At 38.3% G+C, this 16,101-nt stretch overlaps 1 long non-coding RNA gene across 1 annotated transcript in view; it reads left to right on the top strand.

Moving 5' to 3' along the window:
- LOC132419677 (uncharacterized) overlaps positions 1-14,254 on the top strand; it is a 36,185-nt gene extending 21,931 nt beyond the window's left edge. Inside the window, exon 3 of the long non-coding RNA XR_009518224.1 lies at positions 13,956-14,254. This is a non-coding gene — a long non-coding RNA (uncharacterized lncRNA). The remainder of the gene's footprint in view (positions 1-13,955) is intronic.
- Positions 14,255-16,101: the final 1,847 nt, after the last annotated feature.

The raw sequence follows: 16,101 nt of genomic DNA, 5'->3' as shown, positions 1-16,101 counted from the left end.
GCTTTTACTTTTAAAATTAAATACAAAATAATTTTAGGCTTACAGAAAAGTTGCAAAGATAGCACAAATCTATATTCCTTACATCCTTCCTATACACCTATATAAGAATTCCTATATACCCTTTTCTTATGTTCCTCTAATGTTGGCATGTAGCCATGGTACATTTATCAAAACTGGGAAATTAACATTGGTACATACTATTAACTAAACATAGACTTAATCTGGATATCAGCAGTTTTCCACTAATATCCTTTTTCTGTTCCAGGATCTGATCTAGGCTCCTACAGTGCATTTAGCTGTCATGTCTCTTTTAGTCTCCTCTAATCTCTGATAGTTCTTCAATCCTTCCTTGTGTTTCATGACCTTGACACTTTTAAGTATTGCAGATCAGGAAATTTGTAAACTGTCCCTCAGTTTAGGTTTGTCTGATGTTTTCTCATTATTAGATTGAGGTTATAAATTTTTGAGAAAAATCTCACAGAGACAATGTCCTTAACACATCCTTTATCAGGGGTACGTGATATTGACATGTCTTATTACTGGTGATATTAACCTTGATCATCTGGTTAAGGTGCTGTCTGCCAGGTTTCACACTGCAAGGTTACTACTTTTTTCTCATTGTAATTGAGAATTGGAATTTTGTCTTTGTAATATTCCACAAATATTTAAGTTAATAGTTTTAAATTTACAGGAAGATTGCAAAAATAGTACATAGGGTTCCCATATACCCATTTCCCCCTATTGTTAACATCTTACATATACATTTGTCACAGCTATTGAGCCAACATTGATACATTACTATTGACTGAACTCCATACTTTATTTGGATTTTACTGTTTCACTCAATGATTTGATTGAGCTTGCCTGTAGCAATTGTTACGTGGTGTTCTAATGGTGATTTTCTATTTGCCTCATTTTTTTCTACATCATTAATTGGAATTCTTCTGTGAGGGAGGATTGTTCCTTCTCCCCCATTTATTTGTTTATTTACTTATTTAATCATTTATTTATATCAGTGTGGACTCATGGATATTTATTCTATTCTTCAGGTTATAATATAATGCTATTATTATTTATTTTGTTTGATCAAATTCTTCCAGCTCTGGCCACTGGAAGCTCTTTCAGGTCACCTCTGTGTCCTTTGGACATGCTCCTATCTTTTTTCCTTTTTTGTGGGGGAGCCCTTCCTTACTTTCTGGCACTGTGTTTGCAATTTTTATGTAAAGCTAATAGACACTGTCATTTAGGAGGCTATCTTTTCGTTAAATACTTATTAATTTCTTCCTTGGTTGACATTTTAACTATTTTTCTTTCCTTACTCTTATTATTCAAACATTATGAATATCCTAGATTACACTGGAAGGTCAAGGTGTGGAAAATACACTGAGAAGGGAAAGAGGGTGAGATCTATGTGGACAGGGCTTGCTTTCCTATTCCTTCCTTTATTTACAGTTGTGGGCAAGTTGCCCAATCTCTCTAAGTCTCAGTTTACTCATCTATAAAGTGGTGATGATAGTACTAATATTTACTTTGCAGAGTCATAAAGATTAGATGACTTAAATTTAAATTTACCTGGTGGTCCAGTGGGTGAGACTGCGCTTCCCAATGCAGGGGACCCAGGTTCGATCCCTGGTCGGGGAACTAGATCCCACATGCCACAACGAAGATTCTGGCGCAGCCTAAATAAATAAATATCTAGATGAGTTGTGTCTTAAGATAAAAAAGTACCTTGTTATTTATAAAATTTTATATAAAGGTTATAGAGTTATCTCTGTATCATAGCACAAGGGCACTGTATCCTATCCTTTTAATTATTTGGTACTGGTTGTTAAGGAAATGTTTTTATGATTACACAGAGAGGTCCATTCAAGTGAGAATAATGAACAATTGAAATTGTACTAGCCAAAAAAAATGTGCCTGGAACCAGATTAATGTATTTACTCAGATGCAATCTCATTTCTATAACTCTATTCATTCGGAAAACCCGAGGATTATACTAGTAATAAGCATGACCCATCTGTCTTTCAGACATAAAATGAAGCCTTTGTCCTTATTAAAATAAAACTATGTCAGGATCAAATTCTTTTTTTCCAAAGCCATGCAATATGTTTCCTCAACCAATATAAAACATCATACGGAAGCAATTCAAGTTGTGGAGTCTGGTTGTTTGCTCAGAGCAGTCACCCACCTGTTCATCAGTCAGTGAGATTTTTTAAATTAATTAATTAATTGTTAAATAAATGAAGACTGCGTTGGGTCTTCATTGCTGTGCGCGGGCTTTCTCTAGTTGCTGCGAGCGGGGGCTCCTCTTCGTTGCGGTGCGTGGTTTCCTCATTGCAGTGGTTTCCCTTGTTGCAGAGCATGGGCTCTAGGGCGGGGGCTCAGTAGTTGTGGTGCACGGGCTTAGTTGTTCCGTGGCATGTGGGATCTTCCCGGACCAGGGCTCGAACCTGCGTCCCCTGCACTGGCAGGTGGATTCTTAACCACTGAGCCACCAGGGAAGCCCCTGACTTGACCAAATTCTTGATGGACAGCGAATGACACTGAAGATCAAATAAGTGTTCTATGGTGCAATGTTTGAAAGAAATTCAACATAGAACATTATTAATCCTTTAAAAATGTTTATTAGAAGCACACAGTGCCCCCGATGGTTTAGTAAATCTAAAATAACCCAGTAATATACCATCTAATCTTTTGTATGTGGTAAACTAAAAATTGGGGCTAATACAGTGATGCTATTGAAAACCTCCAGCTTCTGAATCTAGCCTCACTTTGGGCCCTTTTCCCTCTCCCATGAAGTCTTAGGAATGGCATGAGGACAGTGATTTTGAAAGGATCTGCAGCATTGTCTATAAAGCAAAGAACACAGACCAAGAGCCCAAACTGGTTTACCACATAGTAGCCAGAGGGTCTCCTCTTGACTCCAACTCTGGCCTCATATTTCTTGCCTGCATTTTTTACTATTTTCAGCACAAACACCAAAGGATTTGAACTTCAAACTTCTCAGATTGAACCGTGATTGCTACATATCTGCAATAGTAAGTTCACCCCTTACTAGCGGTCGATAGTTCACCCCTTCCTTGGTTTTTATGGCTGTGGAAAAACGGAACCAGGCTGCACTATGACATTTCAGCACTAAGTGGAGCCAGACACCCAACTGCCTTAAAACTTACAAATCAGCAAAGAGCACAGCCCCCTTAACCTGAAAACCTGACTTTGCTGGCGTTTTACAAATGGACAGAACTGGAGTTTTATGGTGAATCATCTGTTTAGTGTATTTGAATGCTCAGGCCTCAGGGGACAGACACCAGGTAAACAATTTGTTTAGCTCATCTCACATGGATTAAAGAAAATGGATCAAATAAATACCAACTAACCAACTTGTTCGTACCTCATGATTCCCACACCCTCTACCCTTTGTTACAAGCTTCTGCAAGACAGGGGGCTAGCCTTTGATGGTTCAGATTCTGTTCTGCAAGACTAGAATGGGCACATTTGGGGAAGAGCCCTGGCTAATAGGAAGATTTGTGATAGTGTTTGGGTAATGCTTTTGCAAGTAACTATGTATTTGGCATAGGGACAGATTTGTCCAGTGCAGACTACTGGGTTGTGGGAGTGGGAGCCTGTCATGGGGTGATGAGTATCTGTAGGTGACTGATGGAGAATAGAAAGAATCACAAGCCAGTCTCATCTAGAAACTTGGCACAGACTGAGCCACCATTTAATTCTTGAGAGACCCTGAGAACCTAAGTATAAAAGAGATGAGCTTCTTGCAATTATTCTTCTGCTTTCTGCCTTAGTTTCCTTGTCTGTGAAAAGGAATAAGAATGCTTATTCCCACTTCCACTTCTATTTAAGGATACGGTGAAATGGGGTTACAAGGTTTAAAAATCCCTATTTTGCAGCTTCTGGAGACTAAGCAGACTTTATCTTTTTTTTTAAATTTTATTATTATAAGCAGACTTTATCTTATGGGTGAGGAACTTGGTGTGATGTGCCACATTAAAGTCAAATGCATGTGGAATCTGGGGGGTGGGATGAACTGGGAGATTGGGACTGACAAATATACACTACTAAGTATAAAACAGATGACTAATGAGAACCTACTGTGTAGCACAGGGAACTCTACTCAATTCTCTGTGGGACCTAAATGGGAAGGAAATCCGAAAAAGAGGGGATATATGTATATGTATGGCTGATTCGCTTTGCTGTACAGCAGAAACTAGCACAGCATTGTAAAGCAACTATACTCCAATAGAAATTAATTTTAAAAAGTCAAATGCATGTGGAATCTAAAAAATAAAACAAACGAATGAATATAACAAAACAGAAAGAGACTTAGAGATACAGAGAACAAATTAGTGGTTATGAGTGGGGGAAAGGGAGAGAGGGCAAGATAGAGGTAAGGGATTAAGAGGTACAAACTACTTTGTATAAAATAGTAGTAAATAAGATAAATAAGCTACCAGGATATATTGTACAGCACAGGGAACATAGCCAATATTTTATAAAAACTTTAAATGAACTATTATCTATAAAAATATTGAATCATGTTGTATGCTTGGAACTAATATAATATTGTAAATCAACTATACTTCAGTAAAAAATTAAATTAAAAATTAATTAAAGTCAAGTGACTATTGGAAGCCCAGTCCTGAGCTTGTCCTTACAGGATGACTGATGGACTGAATGGACAAATGAAGTGCTTCCTGAGGCTTTCTAATCCTACTTTCCTTTATTTACACTTTTGTTCAATGAACACTTACAAGTGCCTACTTTATGTCAGGCTTGTGTTTGGCATTGTGAAGCCAGCCATGAAAACCTTACTCTCTTTTCACAAGAGATTGTCATCCATGCATGGAGACCACTAAAATTGCTAACAGTTGTAGGGGAATAAAGCAGGTGCTATGACAGTGTGGGAACGGGGTTCTGTGGGGATATAGTCTCACTCAGACTGGGGTCAGAGAAAGCTTCGAAAAGACTGTGGCATTTGAGTCGAACCTTGCAGAATATAAACAGACAACAAAGTGGAAAAGCTCAGAGGCATAAAACAGCCTACTAGTAGCAATATCTAAGCTACAACTCAAAAGAGTATATAAAGAAGGGCTAGAACGAATAGTACAGAACAGACTTGCCCTGAAAGGGATCACAGAACTCACAATGAGATCCTGTTTGTCCATTTACTAATGCATCGTTTCCATTTGACTTATTAAAGGAGGAACTTCTGTGGACATTCTCTTCCAACTTAACGGTTGGAAGGAGTGGAGTAACTGTCTATGGCTAAGTCCCTAAGGAGAGCAAAGAGAAGTGACCTTGCTAACACTATTAGCTCAGGCCCTTTCTCTCTCTTCTTTCACTGTCAATCTCCTAAAATGTGTGGTCCACAGTCACTGTCCCTACGTCCTCCTCTCCCATTCTCTTAGTAACTTCCTGGACTTTGACTTCCATCCCTAAGAGCGCTTTCTATAAGAAAACCAGTGTTATTTTTTCTGTCAGTTTTATTTAGTTCATATTCTCTCTCTCTCTCTCCTTTTTTTTTTGGCCGCCCTGTGCAGCATACAGGATCTTAGTTCCCTGACCAGGGATTGAACCCATGCCCCCTGCATTGGAAGCTCAGAGTCTTAACCACTGGACCACCAAGGAAGTTTCCATATTCTCTTTTCAGCAACATTTATTCTGATGACCACGCTCTCTGATGGACAAACCTCTCTTTAGCGTCTTTTGATGGTTCATCACTCTATTTCCTTTGTCAGCATGGCTTCCCCCTTTTGTCCCCACTGTGTGTGCTCCTAAAGCAGTGTCCTTGGCCTGGCTTTATATTCATTCTCTTGCTCATTTTTATGCCCTCCTAGTCTTCTATATCTTCCCCTCCCAACTTCTAAGACTTAACTTTAACCTGTGCTTAATTCAAAAGTCATGATAGTATGCAGGTTAAAAGCATGGATTCTGGTGTCAGAATGTCTGAGTTCAAATACTGGCTCTGCCACTTACTAGCAGTGTCACCTAATTTCCCTATCTGTAAAATGTGGATAATAATAGAACGTTACTTCATTGGATTGGAGGATTAAGTAGGCTCCTGTGATATGCATAGAATAGTGCCTGTTACATAGTAACTACTATATAAGTATTAACTATCATTATTATTATGTTCTAGATCAAGTTTTTAATCTGCTTTTAGTACATCTCCACTTGCATGCCCCTTGAATCTATTTCTTACTTTCAGTTCTACAGCTTCTTTCTTCTCCTTGTAGAGAAGTGGCTAAGAGTATGGTCATTTGAGTCAAACATGGGTTAATCTACTTCTTACCAACCATATGACCTCCTGTAACATACTTCAACTCTCCAAGCCATCTCCTCATCTGTATCTATATCATACGATTGCTGTGAGAATTAAATGAGGTAGTATATGTGAATAAGATGATATAAACAAAGTAAACAATTAACAAATAGTAGTTATTCCATTGTTGTTACCACCAGATCTTCTGCATTTAGCACAAATACTACATCTTCCACAAAGCAGCCTCAGTGCTCCACCCACAGTGCTTACCTCCTGCTTCTGAATGTTTGTAGCATTTGTGATCTGTCCCACTTATTTCACAGTTAGCTTATTTCACTGTATATTGTCATTTACCATTTTGTTAATTTGTCTTCTCTTCCTGGTTTAAGTGTAAGCTCTTTGAAGAGAGGGACCTTGTCTTACACCTCCTGTAGCTTTAGTATCTAGCCCAGTGTTTGGTAAATAAACTGTGATGGACAATCTGTATTCTCGTCAAATTTCAAATGCCAAATTGGAGCTGATTATCCACTCCCCATCGCAGTTCCCCTGACTCTCTGTTAAGAACCACTTCGATTGAAACTGGGCCGCCAGCAGTGGAAGGGCCGAGTCCTAACCACTGGACGGCCAGGGAGTTACCAAGAACCACCTTTATTTCTAATCTCCTAGGTCAGAAATCTTTGACACTGCTCATGAATTTCTTATGTACAGAATCTTCCTGAGTTCCATTAATTCTGCATGTGCCTGGCTTAGTGCCTAACACATAGTACTTGATCAATAAATGTTGAATAATGATTGAATAAAAATTACTAGATTTTGGGCTTCCCTGGTGGCGCAGTGGTTGAGAGTCCGCCTGCCGATGCAGGGGACGCCAGTTCATGCCCTGGTCTGGGAAGATCCCACATGCCACGGAGCAGCTGGACCCGTGAGCCATGGCCGCTGAGCCTGCACATCCGGAGCCTGTGCTCCACAACGGGAGAGGCCACAACAGTGAGAGGTCCGCATACCGAAAAAAAACAATTACTAGATTTTAATTTTATATGCTTTAGATTTGCCTCTTTTCTTTATCTCTAATGATACCACCCTAGTCCAGACCCTCATTGACTGTGTCCAGAATATTGAAATAGCTTTCTATCTGGCTTTCTAATTTTCTTCTTTGATTTTAATATATAGTTTACCTGTTACTGCTATACAAATATTCCTAAAATACCATTTCTATGAACAAATATTACCTCATTTAATTCTCACAACGACCCTGTGAAGATGGGTTCTCTACTGTTTGTGGAATCAGCTTATCCTCTGAGGCTAGTTTTCAAGGTCTTCCGCAGTTTGGTCTCACTCTACTTATGCCAGTATTTTCTCTCACCAATACCCCTCACAAACTCCATGCTCCATCCCAAGCTGATAGCACTAGTTCTACGTATTTTCCTTCACACCCCCTCTTGATATCATGCCAAATCCTGCTTTAATCAACATCTCAATCATTAAACACCTTTATCTTTTTTAAATTTTTACTTCAAAATTTATCCATCTTTTAAAAAGAAAATAAGATCCCATCAGAAAACTTTCTTGGACTGTCGTAACCTTCATTTATTTCTGTCTTCTTCATATAACTCCCTTGTAAACTTGCATAACTTCCATATAAAATCTTTATTATCCTATTTACCATTTAAGTATTTATTCCAATTTATTACTATATAATTATTTTATGTGGGTTAGTTAGCAGAGTCTGCCTATTTGTATCAAAGAATACATGAGTTATAAGTCTTTGTGTGTTCTTCTGTGTCTACGTGAGCTGAGTATACAGTAGAAGCTCAAAAACACTTGGTTGATAATATTGTAGAAGTTAATCTGATGAAGTTGGTATTTCAGGAAACACAGCTTTCTCAAATCTTAATCCAGGATAAGATCTGTGATGTTTCCAAATAATTTAATCAAATGTCAAATTATATTGTCTCTAATATTGACTAGAAGGTAAAATATCATGGTATCATTTATTTTAATAAAAACAAAGTTTGCCATTGATGAAAGCTCTCTCACAGATTTATCCTCTTTTGTATGAATGTGATACCTAAAAAAAGTTTCGTAAAAGAGAATGAGAAATTACAGAAACCAAACACCATTTAAAGTTTCTGTTTCTAAATGCCAGATCAACAAGTAAACTCAAGGATGTTCATTTCAATCCTTCTAACACTAATACCATGGAGAGCTCATGGCTGCTCTCCCACATGATGCATCCAGGTTCTGGACATGCCAAGACCTTAGAATTTAAAGGAATCTGTTAAGTCCAACCGCAGTGCTAGTTGTGGTTTTTGTTGAATGCTAAGAAGGGCATTCTGCTATGAGAAAGAAAAACAGAGACTATGAAGTGTTTTCCTTTTAAATCCTGGTAGAAATCTGAGGTTCTGTGTCTTGACATAGTGTGCTACACTGTTTTATTCAGTTATGCTTTAGGGAAATAGTGCATGTATTTGTGTAGGCAAAGGGGGAGCTTTAGATGCTATCCTCTTTCAGGCTATCCTCTATCTCTCCTTGAGTATGTGGAAATTACCTGGACAAGGTTTCCTGTGCTTAAGTAATCCTTATCTCACCTTTATGGTTTTCACCAACTATTTTTCCCTTAAATTGATTACTTACATACATTTACCTTAAAAGAAGAATGTCTCTATATCACTCCTGAAAATAAAAAAAGTTTCTATTTTCATAAGTAGAATGTAACCATGAAGATAAATGTAACAAAAACAAAACCTTTTCATCAAATTCCAGCTAGAGACTTTTGGTCTCTGAGCCCAAGACTTGACTCACTCTTTGTTACAAAGGAAGATTAGTAGATCTTAGAGAGGTGTTAACACAGATTGAAGGGACTTCCCTGGTGGTCCAGCGGCTAAGACTCTGCACTCCCAATGCAGGGGGCCTGGGTTCGATCCCTGGTCAGGAAAGTAGATCCCACATGTATGCCACAAATAAGAGTTCGCATGCTGCAACTAAAGATCCCATGTACTGCAACTAAGACCGGGCACAGCCAAAATAATTAAACAGATATTTAAAAAAGACATATTGATGTTAAAATGAAATTTTTGTTCGTGCCAAAATCAATGTTACTAAAAGAAAAGTGAAAGGAAAATAATTTTCTCATTGCCCAAGTTAGTTATGATGTCATCACTGCATATCACTTAAAATTATCTCCAGCATGCCCCAGCTTGGGATACACTAGACTAGAAGAAAATTTAAATTGAATCACTTTTTTAAAAGACTGAGGGAGAATCCCAAGAAAGAGTTATCCTTATGCCGTCAAAGACTGTCATACACTTCTATTTTCAAATCTGTAAACACAATTTTGTTAGTTTTCATTTTTATTTTAGGATCCCTCATTACAAAGGCGAGGGCTAAGAAAAGAAGGCCTTTCAATGTACCTACATCACCTTTTCTGAAAACTCAGATAAAATTCATAGAGGTCATTTACCTACTTAGAAGTTAACAAATATAATCAATATTAAGCTATAAACCAAACCTTGGCTTGTAAGTCCACCACAAGCTGAAGGGAAACAAGTCAGTAGAGGTACAAGAGAGAAACATTTTAGAATTGTAATAGAGCAATTGGGAAAAGACAGGAAGGAGAAAAGAAGTGCATTAGGAAAGCTGGGTAGGTCCAAGTAAGTTTTCTATTATTATTATTATTTTTAACCCCACAGGAAAGCCATTTTAATTTCAATATTTAATGAAGACTTTCTGAGTTACAAATTAATGCTGACCAAGTAGGAATACAAGTCCATGTTTGTAAAAGTTGGCCCCATCAGTGACTTGTTTTTTTTTTTAACATCTTTATTGGAGTATAATTGCTTTACAGTGGTGTGTTAGTTTCTGCTTTATAACAAAGTGAATCAGTTATATGTAAACATATGTTCCCATATCTCTTCCCTCTTGCGTCTCCCTCTCTCCCATCCTCCCTATCCCACCCCTCTAGGTGGTCACAAAGCACCGAGCTGATCTCCCTGTGCTATGTGGCTACTTCCCACTAGCTATCTATTTTACGTTTGGTAGTGTATATATGTCCATGCCACTCTCTCACTTTGTCACAGCTTACCCTTCCCCCTCCCCATATCCTCAAGTCCATTCTCTGGTAGGTCTGTGTCTTTATTCCCGTCTTACCCCTAGGTTCTTCATGACCTTTTTTTTTTCCTATTATTTTTTAAAAGGAGTTTTCAAAGTAGGATGATCTACTGTCCTAGTTTTCCTGAGACTGGGAGATTTCCTAGGACATATGACTTGTATAATTGGGAAAGTCCTGGCAAACTGAAAGGAGTTGGTCACCCTCTTTCAAAAGCTTCCTTCAAGCATACATAATAAGCAGCAGAGAAGTAGACGTTTTCCTCCTGTGGATGTAGGAGGGTGTATGAGATTATGCGTATAGAGCATCTGATAGACTGCCATTCCCAGAGTCCAGAAATCACTTTGGGAATATTAAGTATCCAGCCTTTTTCCTAAAATTATAATTCAATTTTATTGAATAACGAAAGGGATGTGTCCTCTTCCAACACTTTCCCCCTCTATTTACTATCTGTCATCTAAGTGCTAAGTGCCACGCACATAGTAATCCTTCTAGGGTTTTGGGGCATTATCTGTATATGGTGGAAAAGTAACCAAAGGCATTTGAATAGGAAAACTCTCCAGTTCAGCATGGCAGTGTCTTTTCACAAATCATCTACTTGTCTTTTGAACTCTTGACAATTTATGACAATGTAATTAAATTAATCACTGAAATGCCTTCTCTGTGCAAGGCATTTTGTTAATTTAATTCTAAGATCTTTTTATAAACCACATGTAAAACTGAGTTACACATTTCTACTTTGTTGAAAATCAAGATTTGAGGTTTTTCCAGATCTGTGCCTTGAAGAAATCAATTTTCTATAGGGAAATAATTACCATGAAATTTTAAATTGTACATTTTCCAAGCACGTCTCGTTAAAACTCTAAAAGAATTTTCTAGGTGGAAAATACAATACAGTATTAATATTCCACAATTCACTATATAGTAACATAATTTCTTCTTCTCAATGACATTCTTCTCATTCATTTATTGCATTTTTTAAAAATTAGTGAACACCTTCTTTGGGCCAGACAGTAGTAGGAACTCTGGATACAGGAACAAGACAAAGTCCCTGCCTTTGTGGAGCTCACTTTCTGGTGCCCTTGAGACATTTACAGTGGGAAGAATAGGAGAAAAAAAGTCTCTAAGGCATGAAGCTCTGACTACTTAGGAGAAAAGGATTAGCTAGCCAAACAGATCTTGCCTATTTTTTAGTCTTCAGACCTTGGGGACCAAAGGAAAGGAAATCAGAATAGTTTAGAACAAGAAATGATTCATATTGGAAGAGAATCAGAATAAGAAGAAAATAAAAAGCTAGACTCGCTACCCTTTCTGTCTTCCTTGGAGTAGAGTTCCACAAAAAGCAATCATTTGATATGGACATAAGGTTACCATCTCTTGTCCCTGAACCTTTTCTGAAGTTCTTGATAAACAGCTTTGTTTAATATATCTTGTTTCTTAAAAAAAAAAAAAGTTTCACTATTCATCTATTACACACCTTCAACTTTGCTTTCATGGATAAGCTGCTATGTCCATGAAATTCTTCAGAATATCAAGAATTTTACTGGGCTGATTTTTTCAAGCAAAATTTCTTTCTATTGTTACAGGGCCTCACCTCTAAATAAAGAAAGAAAACTATAGGTCATTTTGAGATTCTTTTGGCAAAGAACACAACCACTATTATACACAATAATAATATATTTATTAAGCATCAACTATATGCAGGAAATTAAAGATAGTAGAAAAGATAAGTAAAGCACAGTCCTTGGTCTTAATGAAATTACCATTAGTGTGTCATGTGCTAGGGACTAGTGGAGTTGAAAAAGTATTCAGGAGGATTCTGGAGTAGGCAGAAATTATTATTCTGTTTTTCCTTACTAACAAAACTCTGATTTTGACCAAGAGTTCACCCTTCCATATGCCTCAGGAGAAACAAATCCAATTCTATATTGGATGCCTGATTAATCTAAACTGATCAGGATAATCCCTTCCCTTTTCATGTAACTGGCTTAAAAAGAGATATGTGAACCAATTCTAACAAGTCATAGATGTTTGTTGGAAGCTTCTGGAAAAAGACACTCTTATTGTTCTGGCTGGATGTTAAGAGGTAGGATGTAGCCTCGATAGCTATTGACAACTATCTTAAGACCACTGAGGAAGAGGAAAGGGTAGCCTCAGAATGAAGCTGATATTAAGGAAGACAAGCAGATAGACGGAAAAAACGAGTATTTTTTAAAAAATAAATTTATTTGTCTTTATTGATTTTTGGCTGCGTTGGGTCTTTGTTGCTGCATGTGGGCTTTCTCATGGTTTTGAGCAGGGGCTACTCTTTGTTGCGGTGGGCGGGCTTCTCAATGCGGTGGCTTCTCTTGTTGTGGAGCACGGGCTCTAGGCACACGGACTTCAGTAGCTGTGGCATGCGGGCTCAGTAGCTGTGGCACGCGGGCTCAGTAGTTGTGGCTTGCAGGCTCTAGAACGCAGGCTCAGTAGCTGTGGCGTACGGGCTTAGTTGCTCCACGGCACGTGGGATCTTCCCAGACCAGGGCTCGAACCTGTGTCCCCTGCGTTAGCAGGTGGATTCTTAACAACTGCGCCACCAGGGAAGCCCAAAACTTGAGTTCTTGATCACATAATTTTTCCACTGGGTTAACCAACCCTGAAAGCTTCTCCCACATCACTCTGGTTTTCCAGTTTTGTGAGCCAATATACTTTCTTATTAGGTCAGTTTGAATCAAGGTGAGGTTATTTACAGAGAACATCCTACTTGGATGCAGGTTCCAACTTTCAAAGACTTATAATCTAGTTGCAGAGGCAGGAGTTACCATATTTCATTGACTCTGTGATGTTTTCCTTTACCCACACATTAGCATCTCTGAAATCAGGATGTATCTCTGAAATCAGGGTAGTGTCGTAAAATTGTTCTCAGCCAAATGGCAGCCTTAACATAGTTGTCAATGCTTGTGCATGCGTGCGTGACCTTCGTCATACCATTCATATTACTAATGTTTTAATTATAGGTATTACTTGAAATACATATATTAAGTTTAATTGCCATTGAAAATTAATCATAATTACATCGTGATTCAGAACTGAAATAAAAGCTTATTAAGTCTGCAGAAATGCACAGAAACAGCAGTGAAACATACATTTTATATAAATGGAGCAATATTCATCCTTGGAGGAATTACGATTCCATAGTTTCTTGCAAATACTTTATATAGGACCTAGGAAAGAAAGATACCCACAAATATATGAAACTGCGTACACTCTGTTACTGAGATGCATGCAAAAGGAATGCCCATCATACGCCAAACTAAGCACCTGAAAGTAAGAAAAAAAAAGTCAAATTCTTTAGAAAAGATGTAAGAAATTTCAAAGTTGTGAGGGGCTTGTGTTACGAATTCATGCATAAGGCACTGTGCCATAGAAAATAGAAATATTATCAGCTGTCTTTTGCTTGTAGGAAGCTAATTGTCAAATTGGTTTTTTAGGTAGATTGTGGTTATACCAGCTGTGTATGAAACTTCATTTTCCTGAAATAGGGGAAGAGTTTTTAATTATTCAACTTTCTACTATTATTTTTGTACTCAAAAGCCAGGTCAGCGGGACTTCCCTGGTGGCGCAGTGGTTAAGAATCCACCTGCCAATGCAGGGGACACGGGTCTGAGCTCTGGTCCTGGAAGATCCCACATGCTATGGAGCAACTAAGCCCACGCACCACAACTACTGAGCTTGTGTGCCACAACTACTGAAGCCTGCGCACCTAGAGCCTGTGTTACATAACAAGAGAAGCCACCACAGTGAGAAGCCCGTGCACCGTAAGGAAGAGTAGCCCCCACTCGCCTCAACTAGAGAAAGCCCACGCGCAGCAATGAAGACCCAATGCAGCCATAAATAAATAAATAAATAATTTTAAAAAGCCAGATCACCTTCTTTTCTTTACATAATTGAGGCATTTTGTTCTTTAAATGAAAGAGCAGCACTGTTACTGGAGATAATGTTATTCAGCCCTGATAAAAATCTGTTTCAAATACTGCATGGTATCACTTATATGAAGAATCCAAAAAGAAGTCAAACTCATAGAAAATGAGAATAGAAAAGTGGTTGCCAGGGTTTTTGGGGTGGGGGAAACAGGGAGAGGTTGGTAAAAGGGTACAAACTTTCAGTTATAAGATGAATAAGGCCTGAGGAGCTAATGTATAGCATAGTGACTATAGTTGATAACACTATTGTATAATTGAAATTTTCTAAGAGCGTAGAACTTAGATGTTCTCACACACACACACACACACACACACACACAAACACACATACACAAAAGAGAAAAAGAAAAAGAAAAGACAAACATGTGAGGTGATGGATGTGTCAGTTAACTCTTTGGGGGGAATTCTTTCACAATATATACACGTATATCAAATCATCACAATGTAAGCTTTAAATATCTTACAAGTTTGTCAATTATACCTCAATAAAGCTGAAAACAAAAAAACCTGAGAAAACTACTCGAACTTTGGAACTTGCACCTCTCAGCATAAATTTAGCTGAATAGATCCTTTCTTCTCTTGGAATTATCATCTGTAGTATCCATAGGATAACCTGCATTCCCTTGGAAATGCTTATGTGCAGCAGGACAGAGGTTTCTTTATTGCTTTGTGTTTAAAATGATTACAGACATATTGAGAGTGTGGAGAGACTGCTATCTACTGGAACTAGATCTCTAAACAGTCCCTAAGTGATCTCTCTTCCACTTTTCTCCTTCTCTTTTATTTAATTCTATACGATGGAGAATATCCTCTAAAGCCAGATCTGATCCTCCTGCCTGTGGAATAACACACAAATACCTCAGTCTGATATTCAGTTTGATAAAGCCAGCCTACCTTTCCAGCTTTGTCTTGCACCATCCCCTTCCAAACATGCCATACCTCAGTCACAGTGGAGTACTTGCCTTTGCCCAAATCTACCTGTAGTCTCTTCTCGGCATACCTTGGCTCCTCCTTCCTTGTGGAATCCTTTCCCACCATTCTTCCTGTTGGAGTTCTTCCCATCCATCATGGCTCAGCTCAAGTAGTGCTATTTTACATCTTCTTACTAAGAGTTAATGTTTCCCTTCCTTATTTTCCTATCACTCTCATTGCATGTCATGTCCCTCCTACACTTAGTTTATCTTGTATTAAAATTAAAAGTGGGGTGTGTGTGTATGTTTGCTCAACTAGACTGTGGTTCTTCTGAGGGCGGTGAACAAATTTTTACTTAATTTTATTCATTCAATAGTGAATGGAGGTAGCCACTGTCTTAAATGCACTAATGAAACTTCTGGTCAATCAGAAAAGTCAGACATTGGGACTTCCCTGGTGGCACAGTGGTTGAGAATCTGCCTGCCAATGCAGGGGACATGGGTTCGATTCCTGGTCTGGGAAGATCCTACATGCTGTGGAGCAACTAAGCCCATGCACCACAACTACTGAGCCTGTGCACCACGACTACTGAAGCCCGCATGCTCTAGGGCCTGTGTGCTTCAACTACTGAGCCCACATGCTGCAACTACTGAAGCCTGTGCACCTAGAGCCCATGCTTCACAAAAAGAGAAGCCACCGCAATGAGAAACCTGTGCACCACAACAAAGAGTAGCCTCTTCTTGCTGCAACAAAGACCCAACCAAAAATTAAAAAAAAAAAAAAAATTGGTTTTTAAAAAAACCAAAAATTTAAAAAAAAAAAAGAAAGAAAAAGAAAAGTCAGAT

This window comes from Delphinus delphis, chromosome 2 (genome assembly GCF_949987515.2).
Source record: "Delphinus delphis chromosome 2, mDelDel1.2, whole genome shotgun sequence".
Taxonomy (NCBI): Eukaryota; Metazoa; Chordata; class Mammalia; order Artiodactyla; family Delphinidae; genus Delphinus; species Delphinus delphis.
The sequence above is the reverse complement of the archived record's forward strand: the minus strand, read 5'-3'. Positions and strand labels throughout refer to the sequence as shown.